We start from the raw sequence: 19890 nt of genomic DNA on the forward strand, positions 1-19890 counted from the left end.
TTCCTGTTCTCAGTCCTTTCTATTTTTAATCATCTCTAGAAGCTTTTAGGATCTTCCCTATGCTTGTCTTATGCAGTTTCTCAACAATGTGCTATGGAATTGGTCTTTTTTTTCTTCATTTATTATGCTACTAGCTAATAGGCTTTTCCTATCTAGAGACTCAAGTCTTTCATTTCCTAGAACTAGGCTTATAATTATATGTGTGTGTGTGTGTGTGTGTATATATATATATATTTTTTTTTTTTTAAACGAGATTTTTGCTCTAGGGTGCATGCACTCCCCAGAGAGATGGAAAGTGATACATCACCCCCAGGGGAATGGCCACACCACATTCCCTTCCTCTTCATTCTCCTCTCAGGATTTTGGACACACACACAAACACACTTAGCGTGAGTTTCTAGCCAGTAGGTCAGGGACTTGAACTGCAGTTGACCACATGGCAGTCCACTGCCTTAACCACTATGCCACCTATTGGACCCATAAGTGCAATTTTTAAAAACAATTTCCTGGGACTGGCAGGTAGCAAAAGGGGTAAGGACACTGGACTCCCACATGACCAACTGTGGTTTGAGTCCCAGACCTACCTACTTGCTTTCTCACTTTCCCTCTCTTTTGTCTTGTTCCATCCCTCTCTGGTCAAATTAAAATAAATAAAGAAATAAAGTTAAATAAAATAATTCTTAAAAAATAATAATAATAATTTCCTTGCTTGGACATCCCCATAGAGCAGTGGTTAAGTGCTATGCACAGGGAACTGGATCCCACATGGCCAACCACAGTTTGAATCCTGGCTCTGGTGGTTTGGAAATATACCAGATGCACGTGTGTGCATGTCCCAAAGCCTAATAGGATGGAGAAATGAAGGAAAGGGATTGGGGCATGACCATCCTCCACGAGAGAGTTTTCTCTCTCAGTAATACACATACCCTTTGGAAATTTAAAATAGTAATTTCGTTGCTTCTATTTGTTCTGTTATTTCTCTGTGGAATGCCTACCAGTCAGATTTGGACCTCCTAGGCTGAGGAGACTAAGAAGTGTCTCACATTTTCTCCCTTGCATTTATCTTTTTGTTGTTGTTTTATTTTTTTCACTCACATGTCAGAGAAAGACAGGTACCCTTGACGGGGTCTCACTCTCCTACAGTCCTTTCCACAACCTCCCAGCCAGCCAGGATCACAGGGATTCAGGTTGATGCAGGATCTCAACCTAAGGCTCCCATGTGGCCCCAGTGTCATGCAACTACACCACTGGGCTGGCCTCTGTCTTTTGTTATACTTTCTGAAAGGTTTTCTTTTCCTTCTTTTTTTCTCTTACTCTGTATTCATTGAGATATAATTCATATACAGTACCATAAAATTCACCCTTTTTAAGTATATAATTCAATGGCATTTCATACATTCATAGTATTGTGCAACCATCACTTCATTTTTTTAAGAATTATTTAATTTTATTTATTCATTCTTTTTTAAAAATAATTATTCTATTTTAATTTGATTTGTTGTTGTTGTTATTATTTTCCAACTTGGCCAGAGACAGAGAGAGGGAAAGTGAGAAAGGAAGCCACCAGGTCCAGGACTTGAACTATGGTTGGCCATGTGAGAGTCCAGCACCTTTAATCACCACACCACCTGCTGGCCCTATTCATTCATTTATTTTTAATTTGACAAAAGAGAGAGAGAAAGTGAGAAAACAAGCCACCAGGTCTGGGGCTCGAACCATCATCGGCCATGTGGGAGTGTCCAGCGCCTTAGTCACCTGCTGGCCCCACAACCATCACTTCTAATTCCAGAATGTTTTCATCACCCTAAAAAAATAACCCATACTCATTAGCAATCACTGAAACCACTTATTTACTTTCAGCCTCTTTGGATTTGCCTATTTCAGACATTTCAAATAAAAGGAATCATAGAATATATGGCCTCTTGGGGGCCAGCAGGTGGCATGGTAGTTAAGGCACTGGACATTCCCACATGGCTAACCACAGTTCAAGTCCTGGATCTGGTGGTTTGCTTTCTCACTTACCCTGTCTCTTTCTGTCTGTGTCTCTCTCTGGTCAAAAGAAGAATATGTGGCCTCTTATGTCTGGTTTCTTTCTCTTAGCATAATGCTTTTGAGATTCATCCATGTTGGGGACCAGCAGTTAGCATAATGGGTATGTCGCTGGACTCCCGTGTAGTCAACTGCGGTTCGAGTCCCGGACCCAGTAGCTTAAACTCAAGCTGGGTATGTGTATGTGTTTGTCCAAGATCCCAAGAGGAGAAGGGATTGTGGTGTGACCATCCCCCTTGGGGGTGATTTCTTGCTTTCTTTCTGTCTGTCTCTGTCTTTCTAGTGAGTGCACATGCCCTATAGCAAAAACCTCCCCCCCCAAAAAAAAAAAATTGATCCATGTCATAGGATACATCAGTACTTACTTTTATTGCTGGATAATCTTCCTTTTTATGGATTATGCTATGTTTTAGTTACACATTCATCTTTTGATGGACATCTGGGTCATTTCTGCTTTTTGGCTATTATGAACTGCTATGAACTTTTTTTTTTTTTTTTTTTGAGAGGTTTTTGCTATAGGGCACATGTGCTCGCCAGAAAGACAGAGACAGAGAGAGACAGAGAGACAGAAAGTGAGAAATCACCCCTCAGGGGGATGACCACACTGCTATTCCTTCTCCTCCATTCTCCTCTAGGGATCTTGGGTACACACGCACACGTGCCCGGCATAAGTTTAAGCTGCCGGGTCTGGGGCTCAAACCATAGTCAGCTACCTGAGAGTCCTATGACATAGCCATTACACCAACTGCTGGTCCCTGCAGTGCTGTGAACTTTTGTGTACAAGTTTTTGTGTGGATGCATGTTCATTTCTTTTGGGAGTATACCTATGAGTACATATATGGTAACTGTTAACTTTTTGAGAAAATGCCAAACCATCTTCCAAATCAGCTGTACCATGTAACGTTCCCAGCTATAGTAGAGCGAGGTTCTCATTTCTCAGTATCCTTGCCAATACACATATTTGGTCTTTTTGATTATAGCCATCCTAGTGAGTGTAAAGTGGTATCTCATTGTCATTTTGATTTTCATTTTCATGATGATTAGTTGTGTTGGGCATCTTTGCATGTACTTAACTGGTCATTTGTATATCTTTGTTGGAGAAGTCTATTGAAATTAGAAGGTTTTCTCAACTTGATCTTCAAAGTGTCTATCAGATGTTTTCTGTGACTAAAGAGCTATTAGGTTTATCCTGTTCCTTTTTCATAATTTATGTATTTTATGGACAGAGTATCTTCTCTCTCTGAGATATATATAATATGCATTTATATATACACATGTATATGTAAATATGTTTGTGTGTCCACACACACACAAACAAATGTGTATGTTTTCATGTATCCCTGTGTTGTCTGTATTTCTTGAGGTTCCTCTTTCCTATTAGTCAGCTGGATTGGAGGCTTGTCTAAAAATCTAGTGATTTTTGGTTATTTATGCATATTTAAAAGTAAGGTGGGCCACAGGGCTAACAAGTGGCATGGTGGTTAAGGGCGCTGGACTCCCACATGGCCAACCACAGTTTGAGTCCTGGACCTGGTGGCTTGCTTTCTCACTCTCTCTTTCATTTTGTCCCTCTCTGGTCAAATTGAAAAATATATAAATAAATTTAAAAAAAAATAATAAAGTAAGTTGGGCCAGCTGGTGGCATGGTGGTTAGGACAGCTGGATCCCACATGCCTAGCTGCACAGTGTGAGTCCCAGGCCCTACGGCTTGAAAAACATGCTAAGTATGTTTGTGTGCATTCCCAAAATTCCAGAAGGAAAATGGAACAGAGGTTGCAATTTGACCATCTCTCTTGGGAGTGCTTTCTCCCTTTTTCTCTTTCTCTCTCTTCAGCAAGTGCATATGCCCTATAGCAAAAATGTCTTTAAATGTTTTTAGCTCAGTAAAGAAATTTAAAATAAAACCTGTAGAGTTTATTTTAAAAACCCACTATCTGTGTGGAAACATAACAATATAGAGCAATATAAAAATAGCAAAAGTCGGGAACTAGCAGGTGGCATGGTGGTTAAAGCACTGGACACTCCCACATGGCCAACCATGGTTTGAGTCCTGGACCTGGTGGCTTGCTTTCTCACTTTCCCTCTCTCTTGGTGTCTCTCTCTGGTCAAATTTAAATGAATGAATAAGTAATTTTTTTAAAAAAATAGCAGAAGTCTTGGTAATCTGCTTCTTTGTTGATACTATATGGGAATAACATCAAAGATGAAAAAATAATTACTTAAGCCTCAGAATAAAAACTCTATTTTTAGGAGAGATTGTTGGTATAGGACGTGTGTGCTCACTTAAGAGACAGACAGAAAGCAAAAAATCACCCCCCGGGGGGGAGGGGGAATAGGCATGCCATAGTCCCTTCTCCATTCTCCTCTTGGGATTTTGGGCACTCACGCACACTGCCCAGTGTGAGTTTTAAGCCACCGGGTCTAGGACTCAAACCATGGTCAACTATATAGGAGTCCAGCGACATAACTATTATACCATCTGCTGACCCCAGGATAAAAAATCTTTTCTTTTTTTGAGAGGAGAGAGACAGAGAGACAGAAAACGAGAAATCACCCCCCAGGGGGAATGGCCACACCGCAATCCATTCTCCTCTCGGGATCTTGGGCATGCACGCACACGTGCCTGGTGTGAGTTTTAGCCACCTGGTCCAGGACTTGAACTGCCGACTACTACGTCGGAGTCCAGTGACATAGCCATTACACTAACTGCTGGTGCCAGGATAAAAAATCTTTTATAGCAAAATAAAGGATATTACAAATAAGGGCTGGTGACGTGGTGGTTAAGGGCACTGGACTCCCACATGGGTGGCCTCTGTTGCCGCCCCGAGCCTGGCAGCTTGCTTTCTCACTTTCTCTCTCTCTCTCCGCCCCACCCCTTTATTAAAATAAAGTTAAATAAAATAATTCTATTTTAAAAAAGCTATTACAGGGACCAGCAGATGGCCTAATGGCTGCATCACTAGACTCCTATATAGTCAACAGTATTCAACAGTGGTTCAAGTCCCAGACCTGGTGGCTTAAAGTCACACAGGCGCATAAGCATGCATGCCCACCCAAGATCCCAAGAGATGAATGAAGGAAAAGGGATGGCACTTTTCCCCCCAGGGGGTGATTTCTCGCTTTCTGTCTCTGTCTCTCTCTGTCTTTCTGGCGAGCGCACAAGCCCTGTAGCAAAAACTTCTCCAAAAAAAAAAAAAAAAAAAAAAAGCTATTACAAATAATGGTGCTATGAACATTTGTATGCAAAGCTTTGTTTGAAGAGCTGCTTTTAATTATTTAGAACATATACTTAGAAGTGGAATTGCCAAATCATATTTCTATGTTTCATTCTTTTTTTCATTCTTTTTGTTAAAATATATATAACGTGGGCCAGCAGTGGTATGGTGGTTAAGGTGCTGGATTCTCACTTGGCCAACTGAGGTTCAAGGCCTTGGCCTGGCAGTGTGTAAATAATGCTGGGTGCATGTGAATGCATGCTCAAATTCCTGAGAGGAGAATGGAGGAGAGGGGATTATGGCCTGGTCATCGCCCCTGGCTGGGGTAGGGGGTGATTTCTCATTTTCCCTCTCTTTGTATCTGTCTGTCTCTTGTTAGCAGATGCACGTGCCCTAGGCAAAAACCTAGAATATATCTAATACATATATTTAATTTATATACATAAGCCATAGATTTAATATTTATCTAAAACTGAACCCGCAGATGGCGTGGTGGTGGACTCCCACATGGCCTACCATGGTTTGAGTCCCAGAATTGGCAGTTTGCTTTCTCACTTTTCTCTTTCTCTTGCTCTCTCTTGCTCTCTCGCTCTCACTTTCTTTCTCTCTCTCTCTGTTCCTCTCTGGTCAAACTGAAATAAAATAAATAAAAGATAAAATAGGGACCAGCAGGTGACGTGGTGGTTAAGGGTGCTGAACTCCCACATGGCCAGCCTTGGTTGGGGTCCCAGACCTGGTGGCTTGCCTTTTCGTTCTCACTCTCTCTTTCTCACTCTGTCCCTCTCTGGTCAAATTTTTAAAAATAATAATAAGTTTATAAATTAATAAAGTTAAATAAAATAATTCTTTTTAAAAATAAAATTAAAAATAACTCTTTAAAAATTTTATGTAAAATTTATTCATATATAAATTTGTATAAAATGTTTAAATAAAATCAGTTCTTTTTGGAGAGTTTTTTGCTATAGGGTGCGTGCGCTTGCCAGAAAGACAGAGACAGACAAGAGAGACAGAAAGCGAGAAATCACCCCCCAGGGGATGGCCACACTGCAGTCCCTTCTTCTCCATTCTCCTCTCAGGATCTAATAATATTTTTATAAAATATATATAAATTTATTTTTGTATAAATTACATATATAAATAAAAGATATGTAAAACATAAATTTTATCATTTTAACCTTATTTTTCTTTTTTTAAAAGAGATTTTTACTCTAGGGTGCATGCACACACCAGAGAGACAGAAAGTGATAACTCACCCTCCAGGGGTGATGGTCACACCATAGTCCTTTCTCCATCTGTTCTTGGGATCTGGGACACTTATATACACACACCCAGCATGATTTTTTTTTTCTTTTTTAGAGAGAGAAATTTTTCCTATAGGGCATGTATACTCACCAGAGAGACAGACAGGAAGCAAGAAATCACCCCCCTAGGGGGAATGGCTATGCTGCATTCCCTTCTCCACCATTCTCCTCTCGGGTACATACCTGCACACACGTGCACCCAGAGTGAGTTTTAAGCCACCAGGTCCAGGACACAAACCTAGGTCAACGACATGGGAGTCCAGCAACATAATCATTACACCATTTGCTGGTCCCACTTTAACCATTTCTTGTTGTACACTTTAATGGTATTAATTACATTCCCAGTGTTGCACAACCATCACAACTATTTCCAAAACATTCCAATTGTTCCAAACATTAATTCTGTATGCATTTAAGTAATAATTCCTATTACCCACTCCACCCAGTTCCTGGTAACCCCTGATGTACTTTTTTTTTTTTTTTTAATAATAATTCTATTTAACTTTATTTATTTATTTATTTAAATTTGACCAGAGAGGGACAGAGTGAGAGAGAGAGAAAATGAGAAAGCATGCTGCCAGGTCCAGGACTCGAACTGCAGTCGGCCATGTGGGAGTCCAGCACCTTGACCACCACAACACCTATTGGCCCCTCTAATATTATTTTTTATCTCTCTAAATTTGCCGAAATTAGATGTTGCATATAAATGAGATGTTACAATGTTTGTCATGTTTTCAGACCTCATCCTTGTTGTAGCATGTATGAGAACTTCACTCATTTTTATGACTAACTAGTAGTCCATTGGACGTTTTCTTTATCCATTCAGCCACCAATGGACACATGGGTTGTTTCTACCTTTGACTACTATTAGTAATGCTGGTATGAATATGCAAATACAAATATCTGTTTGAGTGGAGTTGCTGGGTCACGTGGTAATTCTGTTGGGTTGTCAAAAAAGTTCTCATGTATTTTTCTGTATTTTTCAATGAAAAAATGCATCATGACTTTTCCGCTAATCCAATATGTTTGACTTTTTGAGGAAATGTAAAATTGTTTTCCACAGCAGCTATGCCATTTTGGATTTCTACCAGCAATGCATAAGAGTTCCAATTTGTTCACATTCTTGCCAACACTGATTTTCCTTTTTTTTTTTTTTTTTTTAGTTCCCAAATTTTATTTAAGAACTCATACAAAATATTCCAGATAAATTAATTTTAATCCTCCTTTAATCATCTTCCTCCTCTTCTTCATCCTGGTTAATCTGGAGGTAATGTAATTTGTAACTCTCTTTGCTGTTAGCAACTACGTGCAACGAATCACATAGATTATTCTTCTTCAAATATTTTTGGGTGAGATATTTCAAATACCTTTTGGAAAAAGGCACCTCAGAAGTTACGATGATCGTGCTCTTGTTCCTTTCAGTGGTTACAATACCTCCACCAAGAGTCCCAGCTTTTCCATTCACTTTGATTCTCTCTTGGAGAAACTGCTCAAAATTGGCAGCATCCGTGATTCCATCTTCTACAGGGTGGGTGCTGTCAATGGTAAACTTCAGAGCCTGCTTCTTTTTGCTCCCCTTTGCCACAAGCTTTTTCACAGGCACCATGGTGGCAGCGGAGGCAGAAAGGACTTATTTTCCATTTTTTTAAAGATGCTGCAGCCATCTTAATAGGTATTGTCCTTTGGATTTGCATTTCCCTATGATATTGAACATTTTCTCACATGCTTTTTAGTCATGTGTATATCTTTTATGGAGAAATATACAAGTTATTTTCTTTTTTTTTTTTTTTAAGTTTAGTTGGATATAGTGGTTAAGTCCTGTGTGCTAGGAGCTGGATCCCACATGGCCAACCACAGTTTGAATCCTGGCCCTGTTGGCTTGAAAAATATACCAAGTGCAGGGACCAGCAGTTACCGTAATGGCTATGTCGCTGGACTCCCACGTAGTCAACTGCGGTTCGCGTCCCAGACCCAGTGGCTTAAAACTCACGCCGAGCGCATGTGCGTGCATGCCCAAGATCAGGAGAGGAGAATGGAGGAGAAGGTATTGTGGTGTGGCCATTCCCCCTGGGGGGTGATTTCTTAGTTTCTGTCTTTCTGTCTGTCTCTGCCTGGCTGGCGAGCGCACGTGCCCTATAGCAAAAACCTCTTAAAAAAAAAAAAAAGAAAGAAAGAAAGAAAGAAAGAAAGAAAGAAAGAAAGAAAGAAAGAAAGAAAGAAAGAAAAGAAAAATATACCAGGTGCAAGTGTGTGCATGCCCTAAATCCTTATTGGATAGAGAAATGGAGGAATGGGGTTGTGACATGACTTTGCCCCACTGGGGGATTCATTCTCTTTCTCTCTCTCCCTACTCCTTTGCTCCTCTCTCCCCCTCCCCCCTAACTCTATCAAGCATATGTGCCTTCTTATCATTGAACAATCATTTCTTTTGGGCCAGCAGGTGACACAGTAGTTAAGGCGCTAGATCCTACACAGCTAACTCTGTAGTTTGAGTCCTGAACCTTGCAGCCTGAAAAACACCAGGAGCATGTGCGCCTGCATTCACTCAAAATCCTGAGGGAGAATGGAGGAGAAGGGATTAGTATGGCCATTCCCCCTAGGGAGTGGTTTATTTACCCTCTGTCGCTGCCTCTGGTGAGCACATGCACACTGTGGCAAAAATAATAACAATGTCCTTCCATTTGTTTTGTTATTTCTCTCTGTAAATCCTATCAGCCAGATGTTGTCCCTGCTGGGTTGATCTACAGTCTCCCATGTTTTCTTCCTTTTGTCTTTCTTTTTTGTTATTGTTTTATTTGTTTCACTCATATGACAGGGACAGGTTCTTTTAAAGGGTCTCACTATGCTACAGTCTTACCCGTAGCCTCCCAGCCAGCCAGGATCACAGGCTTGCCAGGTTGTGAGCAAGTCCCAAGCCCAAGAAATTGGCTTCAGATTAAGGAGGAGACAATTAAACCCCACCTGTTGATAGGAGAGAGTCAAGGTTCTAAAAGAGGTTGAGGGATGGAAGATACTGTTGGGGCCATCTTCAGGAAATACAGTCTGTCACAGTAAATAATGAGTTATGTGCACTGTCATGCTGCAGTAAAAAAGAACAATTTTATTACTAAATATGTATGTCTTAGGGTTGTGTCTACTTGATACATACAGATCCAGTTAATTTCTACCAAATTCTGTGAGGTATTCATTTCTTGTGTATACTATATTTTGTTTGACCATTTCCTCATGATACCTACATGGTTTCAGTATTTTATCACCATCCTGGTGCGTATCTGTCTGCTGTGACATGAGAGAATTTCTCTATAGTGTTCACCTTGAGTAGAATTACTGAATGGGAAAAAAATACAACTTTTTTCTTTTAATTTAAAAGCTATGGGGCATGTGCTTTCCCCAGAGAGACAGACAGGGGGAGAGAGGAGGAAAGTGAGAAAGTAACCCCACCCCGGGATGATGGCCATGCCACACAGTCCCTTGTCCATTTTCTTGTTGGGATTTTGGCACACATGCATATGCGCCTGGCGTATTTTCTAGCCACTGGGATTGGGACTTGAACCATGCAGTTGGCCATGTGGGATCCAGCTACCTAACTACCATGTCACCAACTGGCTCTGTGCCTTTGATTCTTGAGAACATCTGTGTTCCAACAATGTAGAGATTTTTTTCATGGTTTTAAAACTTGGAGTTTTAGGGACCAGCAAATGATGTAGTAGTTACATTATTGAACTCCCACATGGCCAAACGTAATTCTAGTCCCAGATCCAGTGACTTGAAAATCATGCTGGGTATCATGTTCATGTGTGCTCAAGATCCCAGGATGAGGGACCAGCACTTATAGTAATGGCTATGTTGCTGGACTCCCATGTAGTCGACCGTGGTTCGCGTCCTGGACCCGGTGGCTTAAAACTCACGCCGGGCACATGTGCGTGTGTACCCAAGATCCCGAGAGGAGAATGGAGGAGAAGGGATTGTGGCGTGGCCATCCCCCCCGGGAAGTAATTTCTTGCTTTCTGTCTCTCTCTCTTTCTCTGTCTGTCTGGCGAGCGCATGCACCCTATAGCAAAGACCTCTCCCAAAAAAAAAGATCCCAGGATGAGAATGGAAGAAAAGGGATTGTGGTGTGTCTATCCCCCCTTGGAGGTGATTTCTCACTTTCCCTATTACTGTCTCTGTCTCTCCACGAGCACACATACCCTAACGCTAAAAACCTCTTAAAGAAATTTTTTTTGGGGGGAACAGCAGTTGACATAATGTCTGTGTCACAGGACTCCCAGGTAGGCGACCGCAATTCAAGTCCCAGACCCCATGGCTTAAACTCACACTGGGTGTGTGTGTGTGTGTGCTCAAGATCCCAAGAGGAGAATGGAGGAGAAGGGATTGTGACATGGCCATCCTCTCTGGGAGGTGATTTCTCGCTTTCTGTCTCTCTCTGTCTTTCTGGCAAGTGCATGCACCCTATAGCAAAAACCTCTCGGAACCAGCAGTTAGCGCAATGGCTATATCACTGGACTCCCACGTAGTCGACCACAGTTCACATCCCGGACACGGTGGCTTAAAATTCACACCGGGCGTGTATGCGTGAGTGCCCAAGATCCCAAGAGGAGAACAGAGGAGAAGGGATTGAAATCACCCTGGGGGGTGATTTCTCACTTTCTGTCTCTCTGTCTGTCTCTGTCTGTCTGGCGAGCGCATGCGCCCTATAACAAAAACTTCTCAAAAAAAAAAACTCTCAAAAAAGAAATTTGTTTTGGGAACCAGCAGTTAGCGTAATGGCTATGTCATTGGACTCCCACGTAGTCGACCGCGGTTTGCGTCCCAGACCTGGTGGCTTAAAACTCACACTGGGCGCGTGTGCATGCATGCCCAAGATCCCTAGAGGAGAATGGGGGAGAAGGGATTGCGGCATGACCATCCCCCCTGGGGGGGTGATTTCTCGCTTTCTGTCTCTATATTTCTCTCTGTCTGGCAAGCGCACATACCCTATAGCAAAAACCTCTCCAAAAAAAAAAAGAAAGAAAGAAATTTGTTTTGAGTTTTTGTTTTTTTTATATTTAGATTTTTAATCCACCGGTAGTTTTATGTTTACTTATTTTGGGATCTCCTTTTATTATTTTAATGTGGAATAACACTACTTATTAAAGTATATTTGCTCACTGATTTGATAAGTGATGCTAGGCAGTGAGAATCTCTCAGATTCCCACGAATGCAAGGTGTATTTCTGGGCTGTATTCTGTCCTGCTACTCTATCACCAACTTGTTTTGTTTATTTGTTTGTTTTAATTATTTATTTAATTTTGCTTATTCATTCGTTTGTTTTAATTTGACCAGAGACAGAGAGAAAGAGAGAGAAGTGAGAAAGCAAACCACCAGGTCCAGGACTCGAACCGTGGTCAGCCATGTGGGAGTATCTAGCACCATAACCACCGCGCCACCTGCTGGTCCCAACCAACTTCTGTGTTAATGCTGCATTTAATTACCACAACTTTGTTACCTGCCTTGGTATCCTGCAGGGCAAATCCTCCTTCCTCACTCTTTTTATGCACAAAGAAAAACTCTTCTTACATCTTCGTTCTTTGTTTTTGGTTTTAAACATTTATTTATTTATCTATTGATCTATTTTGATTTTCAAGCTGCCAGGTTCAGGATCTGAATCGTGGTCAGCCATGTGGGAGTGCAGTACCTTAACTACTGTGCCACCTCTGGCCCCACATCTTCATCCTTTTTTTTTTTTTTATTACTGCTGTTTAATTTGACCAGAGAGCAAGAGAGGGAAAGTGAGAAAGCAGGCTGCCAGATCTGGGACTCAAACCTCAGTTAGCCATGTGGGAATCCAGTGCCCTAACCACCACGCCATTTGCCAGCCCTCACATCTTCATTCTTTTTTTTTTGGAGAGGTGTTTTTTTGCTGTAGGGCGCATGCACTCGCCAGACAGACAAAGAGAGACAGAGAGACAGACAGAAAGCGAGAAATCACCCCCCAGGGGGGATGGCCACGCCGCGATCCCTTCTCCTCCATTCTCCTCTCGGTATCTTGGACACGCACGCACACGCACCCAGCGTGAGTTTTAAGCCACCAGGTCCAGGACGCGAACCGCGGTCAACTATGTGGGAGTCCAGTGACATAGCCATTGTGCCAACTGCTGGTCTTTTTTTTTTTTTCTTTTCATTTTGCTATAGGGCACGTGCGCTCGCCAGACAGAGAGAGATATAGAGACAGAAAGCAAGAAATCACCCCCCAGGGGGGATGGCCACGCCGCGATCCCTTCTCCTCCGTTCTCCTCTCGGGATCTTGGACACGCACATACACACACCCGGCGTGAGTTTTAAGCCACCAGATCCGGGACGCGAACCGTGGTCGACTATGTGGGAGTCCAGCAACATAGCCATTGCGCCAACTGCAGGTCCCATGTTTTCTTTTTTTTTTGGAGAGGTTTTACACATCTTCATTCTTTTTTTTTTTTTTTCTTTTCCTTTCGCTATAGGGCGCGTGCGCTCGCCAGACAGAGAGAGAGAGAGATATAGAGACAGAAAGCAAGAAATCACCCCCCAGGGGGGATGGTCACGCCGCAATCCCTTCTCCTCCATTCTCCTCTCAGGATCTTGGGCACGCACACACACGCGCCCAGCGTGAGTTTTAAGCCACCGAGTCCAGGATGCGAACCGCGGTCGACTGTGGGAGTCCAGCGACATAGCCATTATGCTAACTGCTGGTTCCCCGCATCTTCATTCTTAACAGTGCAAGTTATAGAGTTGTTATATCATGTTCTCAGAAAAGCTATTGAGATGTTGACTGGAAGTAGAGTGAAGTATAGATTAATTTGGGAAAAACCATTACCTATAAAATACTGAATCTTCTCAGCTATAAATAAATTTTCTCTCTCCATTTATTCAGGCCTCTTTTTATATCTTTGTGTTCAAGTAGGATTAATTCCCTATAAAGGTCTTCAATTTTAATTTTTTTTTTAATTTTTTTTTTTTAGATTTTTGCTACAGGGCGCATGCACTCACCAGAGAAATAGAGAGAGAGGCAGAAGGCACAAAATTATCCCCAGGGAGATAGCCATGCCACAATCCCTTCTCCTCCATTCTCTTCTTGGCATCTGGGGCACACACATACACGTGCCTGGTGTGAGTTTCAGGCCTCCAGGTCCAGGACTTGAACCATAGTCAACCATGTGGGAATCTAGCCATATAACTGTTATCTGTTAGTCCGGGTCCTTAATATTTTTATTAGGTTTATTCCTTGGTACTTTCTAGCTTTTGTTTGGTGAATGGATCAGTTTTTAAATATTTGCGTATTCTAATTAGTTATTGCTAGTTGATAGAAATTATATTTCATCCTTGTACATTGATACATGTCCAGTGTAGACTAGAGAGAGCCGACATAATACTGACAAAAGACATCCCTACTCCAGGATAGCTTGTTGAATGATTCCAGTGTTTTATATGACATGCCTCAAATTTTCAGTCTAACAGTGCTTTGTTTTAGGAAATTCATACTATATCTAAGAAATTGCTGTGTTTTATTTCCCCTAAATAAAATTATCATGGGACCAGCAGTTAGCGTAATGGCTATGTCACTGGATTCCCACGTAGTCGACTGCAGTTCGCGTCCCAGACCCAGTGGCTTGAGACTCACGCCGGGTGTGTGTGCGTGCGTGCCCAAAATCCCGAGAGGAGAATGGAGGAGAAGGGATTGCGGCGTGGCCATCCCCCCTGGGGGGTGATTTCTCGCTTTCTGTTTCTCTGTCTATCTCTGTCTGTCTGGCAAGTGCACGCACTCTATAGCAAAAACCTCTCCCAATAAAATAAAATAAAATAAAATTATCATTTGAGGAACCAGCAGTTATGTCACTGCACTCCCATGTAGATGACTATGGTTCAAGTCCCAGACCTGGCAGCCTAAAACTCATACGTGCCTGCATGCCAAAAATCCTAAGAAGAGAATATAGGTGAAGGGATTGTAATGTGTTCCATCCCCTGGTTTCTCGCATTCTGTCTGTCTGTCTGTCTCTCTCTCTCTCTCTCTCTCTCTCTGGCGAGTACATGTGCCCTATAGCAAAAAAAAAAAAAACAAAAAAATCTGTAAAATTTTTTTGATAAAGAGGACCAGCAGGTGGTGTGGTCATTAAGGCACTGGACATTCCCACATGGCCAACCATGGTACGAGTCCTGGACCCGATGGCTTGCTTTCTCACTTTCTCTCTCTCTGTGTCTGTCTCTCTGGTCAAATTAAAATAAAATGAATGAATAAATAAGATTAAATAAATAATTCTTTTTAAAAATAATTTATTTTATTGAACTTTATTTATTTTTTATTTATTTTAATTTGACCAGGGAGGGAAGGAAGGGGAGAAAGAAGCGGGGGAATGAGAAAGCAAGCCGCCAGGTCAGGGACTGGAACCACAGTTGGCCACATGGAAGTTCAGCACCCTTAACCACCACACCACTGGCTGGCACCATAAATAATTCTTTTAAAAAGTTAGAAAAAAAGTTATCGGGGCCAGCAACTGGCACAGTGTTGACCCCCACATGGCTCAACATGGTTCGAGTCCCAGATCTAGTGGCTTACTTTCTCACTTTCCCTTTCTTGCTCTCACTACGTTCCACTCTACTTAAATTAAAACAAATAAATAAGTTAAGTTAAATAAAAGCAATTCTTTTTAAAAAATTATTATTTGACATGAAGAAAAACAGTTGAAGTTTCTATTTCTGAGAGAAAAAGGGAAAATAAATGTTGACAATTAGCTGTATATGCCTTAGAAGTTATGCACTGTTTCTATTCTTTTTTTTTAATTATTTTTTTTTATTTATTCATTCATTTATTTCTTAATTTGACCAGTGAGAGACAGAGGTTGAGAGTGAGAGAGAAAGGAAGTGAGAAAGCAAGCCACCAGATTCAGGACTCGAACCCTGGTCGGCCATGTGGGAGTGTCCAGCACCTTAACCACCACGCCACCTGCTGGTCCCTCTATTCTTTTTATACTAGTTTTAACACATTTACAGTAATTAAACATTACTGTGAATTTAACATTTGTTAAATCAGTTTATTCTAATTTTAAAAATTATTAGGTTGTGGGGCCAGCAGGTGGCATATACTCAGCTTCATGATTTTGTTAGAGAATTTGCCTTTTGACTTTTTGTTTTGCTTTTTGGTGATTTCTGGGAGAAGTTGTAAGGTAGTATTGTATTTTCACGAACTCTTTAAAAATAAGTCACACTTGAGGATGGCATATAGTGTGGGCTCCCACATGACTGACTGTGGTTAAGTCCGGGACCTGGCAGCTTGCTTTCTTCCTTTCCCTCTCTCTCACTCTGTCCCTCTCTGGTCAAATAAAAGTAAATAAATAAATAATTCTTTTAAAAAAATAATAAATCACAAAAGATTAACTTTGTATTGCCAATTAAACACTTTGTGATTAGAATGTTTGTTTGTTTTTGTCTTTTTTAATAGAGAGATTTTTGCTATATGGCTCATGCACTCACTGGAGAGACAGACAGAAAGTGAGAAATCACCTTCCAGGTTACAATTCCCTTCTCCTCCATTTTCCTCTCAGGATTTTGGGCACACACGCCCCCCCCCATGCATTTAAGCAGCCAGGTCTGGGATTTGAACCGTAGTCGACCACAGGGAGTCCAGTGACCTAACCATTATGCCATCTGCTGGTCCCAAAGATGTTTGTTTTTAAATCACTTTTGTTGGATTCTGTTTGCTTATATTTTAAAACTTCTATATGTTAGTAATGAAAGTTTCTTTTTCCTCTGGGACCAGCAGATGGCATTAATGGTTATGTCGCTGGACTCACATGTAGTTGAACACAATTCCAGTCCCAAACCTAGTGGCTTAAAAGTCACGCTAGGCCTGTTTACGTGTATGCCCAAGATCCTGAGAGGAAAAGGGAGAAGGGATTGCAGTGTGGCCATTCCCCCTGGGGTGAGGGGTGATTTCTCATTTCGTGTCTGTCTCTCCAGCAAGCACACACACCCTATAGCAAAAATCTCTTTTAAAAAAATAATAATGAAAGATTTTTTTTAAGAGATATTTTGCTGTAGAGTGCTTACACTCACTGGAGAGACAGAGAGAAAGTGAGAAATCACCTACCCCCAGGAGGAATGGCCACACTGCAATCCCTTCTTCTCTGTTCTCCTCTTGGGATTTTGGGCATACATGCACACATGCCTGCGTTGAGTTTCAACCTTCCAGGTCTGGGACTGAACCATGGTCAACGATATGGGAGTCCAGCACCTTAACCACTGTCACCTGCTGCTCCCCCCTTCATTTTTCTTTTAAGGTTTTTGCCATAAGGTGCTTGCTGTCACCAAAGAAAAACAGAAAAAGTGAAAAATCACCCCCCAGGGGGGATGGCCATACCACAATTGCATCTCCATTTCTCTCTCAGGATTTTGGTCTCACAGGCACACACACCCAGCATGACTTTCATGTCACCAGGTCTGGGACTTGAACTGTGGAGTCAGCCATGTGGAATCCAGCGCCTTGAACTTCTGTGCCACCCACTGGTCCAAGTAGATATTCTTGGCATGTCCCATTTGCTTTCAGGATTTCTGAAATAAATTGTATCATTTTGTTTACTTAATCTCTGGAACAGCTTGAATACATAAAATAAAGGTAGTCTGTTCTTTCAAAGTTTTGTAAAACCTCACCTGTGAAACTATCCAGGCCTAGTTCCTTTTTCTGGGAAGATTTTAACTTCTCCTTTTTTTTTTTTTAAGAATTATTTATTTAGGGGGCTGGCAGGTGGCATGGTAGTTAAGAGTGCTGGGCTCACATATAACCATCTGCAGTTCAAATCCCGGACCTGGAGGCTTGCTTTCCTACTTTCTCTTTCTGTCTTTCTCTGATTGAATTACCTGGTCAGATTAAACTAAATAAATAAATGAAGTTAAATAAAATCATTTTTAAAAAATAAATAATTACTCATTTAGGGACTAGCACATGGTGTAATGGTTACATTTCTGGACTAACATAATCAGCTACAATTAGAGTCACAGACTGGTGACTTAAAACTCATGTCAGGAGGCTGGTAGGTGGCGTGGTGATTAAGGGTGCTGGACTCCCACGTCGCCAACTGCGGTTCGAGTCCCAGACCTGGCGGCTTGCTCTCTCTCTCTCTTTCTGTCCATCTCTGGTCAAAATTGAAAAATAATGATAATAAATAAATATGAGACCAGCAGTTGATGTAATGGCTGTGTCACTAGGCTACCATGTAGTTGACTATGGTTCGAGTCCCGGACCCAGTGGCTTAAACTCACCGGGGACGTATGCATGCATGCATGCCCACCAAGATCTCGAGAGAATGGAGGAGAAGGGGTTGCAGCATGGCCATCCCCACTAGGGGGTGATTTCTCTCTTTCTGTCTCTCTGTCTCTCTCTGTCTTTCTGGCGAGTGCCCGCACCCTATAGCAAAAACCTCTCCAAAAAAGAAAAATTGAAAAATAGTGATTGTTATCTGTCTCATTTAAAAAAAAAAAAACCTCACATCGGGCATATGTGCATGCATGCCCAAAAAAATCCTGAGAGGAGAAGGAATTGTGATGTGGCCATCTCCCGGGGGAGTGATTTCTCACTTTGTGTCTGTCTCTCCAGCAACCACACGTGTCCTATAGCAAAAATCTCTCTAGGAAAAGAAAGAATTATTTATTTATTATTTCTTTCTCTTTTTTTTTTTTTTTTTTTTAAAGGGATTTTGGTATGAAATATAAAGCAGCTGTGGAATAAGCAAGTATGATGAAGTAAGAAAAAAAAATCTGTTAGTGACACAAAATATCTGAACTGGAGCTTGCAAAAGGACATGGGTCTGCAGAAACAGCATTCATTACCTGATGAAGAAAAGCCAATTTATCATGCTGCTCCTGTTTCTTTTCTCTTTCTTTCTTTCTTTTCTTTTGTTTTTTTCTTTTTTCTTTTTTTTTTCTTTTTTTTTTTTTTTTTTTTTTTTTTTTTTTTTTTTTTGAGATCTGATCTTATTTCTTTCTTTCTCATAAAAATCTTATTTTTGACTGCATTCAGACTTAGACGTAGAAACTCTCAGAGAGGACAGCCTGCATCTCTTCACAATCTGTTCTTGGCATTTTTCTTTAGCCACCTTCATTCTCTTGGCCAAAAGTTTAGCATATTCTGCTGCCTCTTCCTTATTTTTCTTAGTATGTTTCTTAAGAGCAATATGCCTGCGTTTGTGTTGCAGGACATGCATGGGGAGTCACAAGATACTGAATCTTAGGGACTTTGGTTCTGGGTTTCTTACCTTCTTTATTTAAGGGCTTTCTTACAACATATTGGCAGACGTTGTCTTCTTTAGAGAGATTGAAAAGTTTTCGGATTCTGTTCTCTTAGGCTCCAGGCGACGAGGTACGGAAGTATCAGTCAGTCCTGGAATATCCTTCTCTCCTTTTTTAACAATGACCAAGTTGAGAATGCTCAGATTGGCATCCACAGTGCAACCCCGAACAGATTTGTGCTTTCTTTCTCCAGTTCTCCTTGGTCTGTAACAGGAATGTCCCTTACTCAGTAGCAGGTGGACACGGCCATGTATCAAGATATCCTGCCTCATGGGGAAACCTTGTTTTTCGTTTCCACCACTGATTCGGATCACATAACCTTCCATTCTTCACCCAGCGCGTCAGCAGCAACTTCTGTGGCCATACGCTTCTCATAAAAAGTACGAAGTTTGCGTTCATCGTCCACTCCAATGGGTTTCTGGCAGCCCATGGCTGGGAAGGAGATATTCAGCTTCATCTTGAAGCAGCTGACCTCCTCCAAGTTGCCACGAAAAAGAGGCCCCTATTTATTTATTTTAATTTGACCCTAGAGAAAGAGGAAAGTGAGGCAAGCCACTAGGCCCAGTACTCAAACCACAGTTGGCCATGTGGGAGGCCATCGTCTTAACTACCATGCCACCTTCCAGACCCCGGCTCCAATTTTTAAAAATATTTACTGGTTGGCTGGGGCCAGCAGGTGATGTAGTAGTTAAGTTGCTGGACTTTCACATAACCAACCATGGTTTGAGTCCCAGGCTTGGTGGCTTGTTTTCTCACTTTCTTTCTCTCTCTCTCTTTCTCTGTCTCTTTCTTTCCAATTTTTTATTTTTTCAGAATTTTTTAACTGTATTTATTTATTTTAATTTGACCAGAGTAAGAGGGAAAGTGAGAAAGCAAGGTCCAGGACTTGAACTATGATCAGCCATGTGGGAGTCCAGTGTCCTTAACTACCACACCACCTACCAGATCCCTCTGGTCAAATTTTTTAAATAATAATAAATTAATTAAATTAATCCTTTTAAAAAAAATACATACTTGGGAACCAGCAGTTA

At 41.4% G+C, this 19890-nt stretch overlaps 1 protein-coding gene and 1 pseudogene across 1 annotated transcript in view; one reads left to right on the top strand and one right to left on the bottom strand.

The window, feature by feature from the left end:
• Positions 1 to 19890, top strand: part of DLGAP4 (DLG associated protein 4) — a 99171-nt gene that overhangs the window by 73814 nt on the left and 5467 nt on the right.
• LOC102480925 (60S ribosomal protein L22 pseudogene) lies at positions 7791 to 8306 on the bottom strand (annotated as a pseudogene).

This window comes from Tupaia chinensis, unplaced genomic scaffold (assembly GCF_000334495.1).
Source record: "Tupaia chinensis unplaced genomic scaffold, TupChi_1.0 Scaffold000115_1, whole genome shotgun sequence".
In the NCBI taxonomy this organism is placed as follows: domain Eukaryota; kingdom Metazoa; phylum Chordata; class Mammalia; order Scandentia; family Tupaiidae; genus Tupaia; species Tupaia belangeri.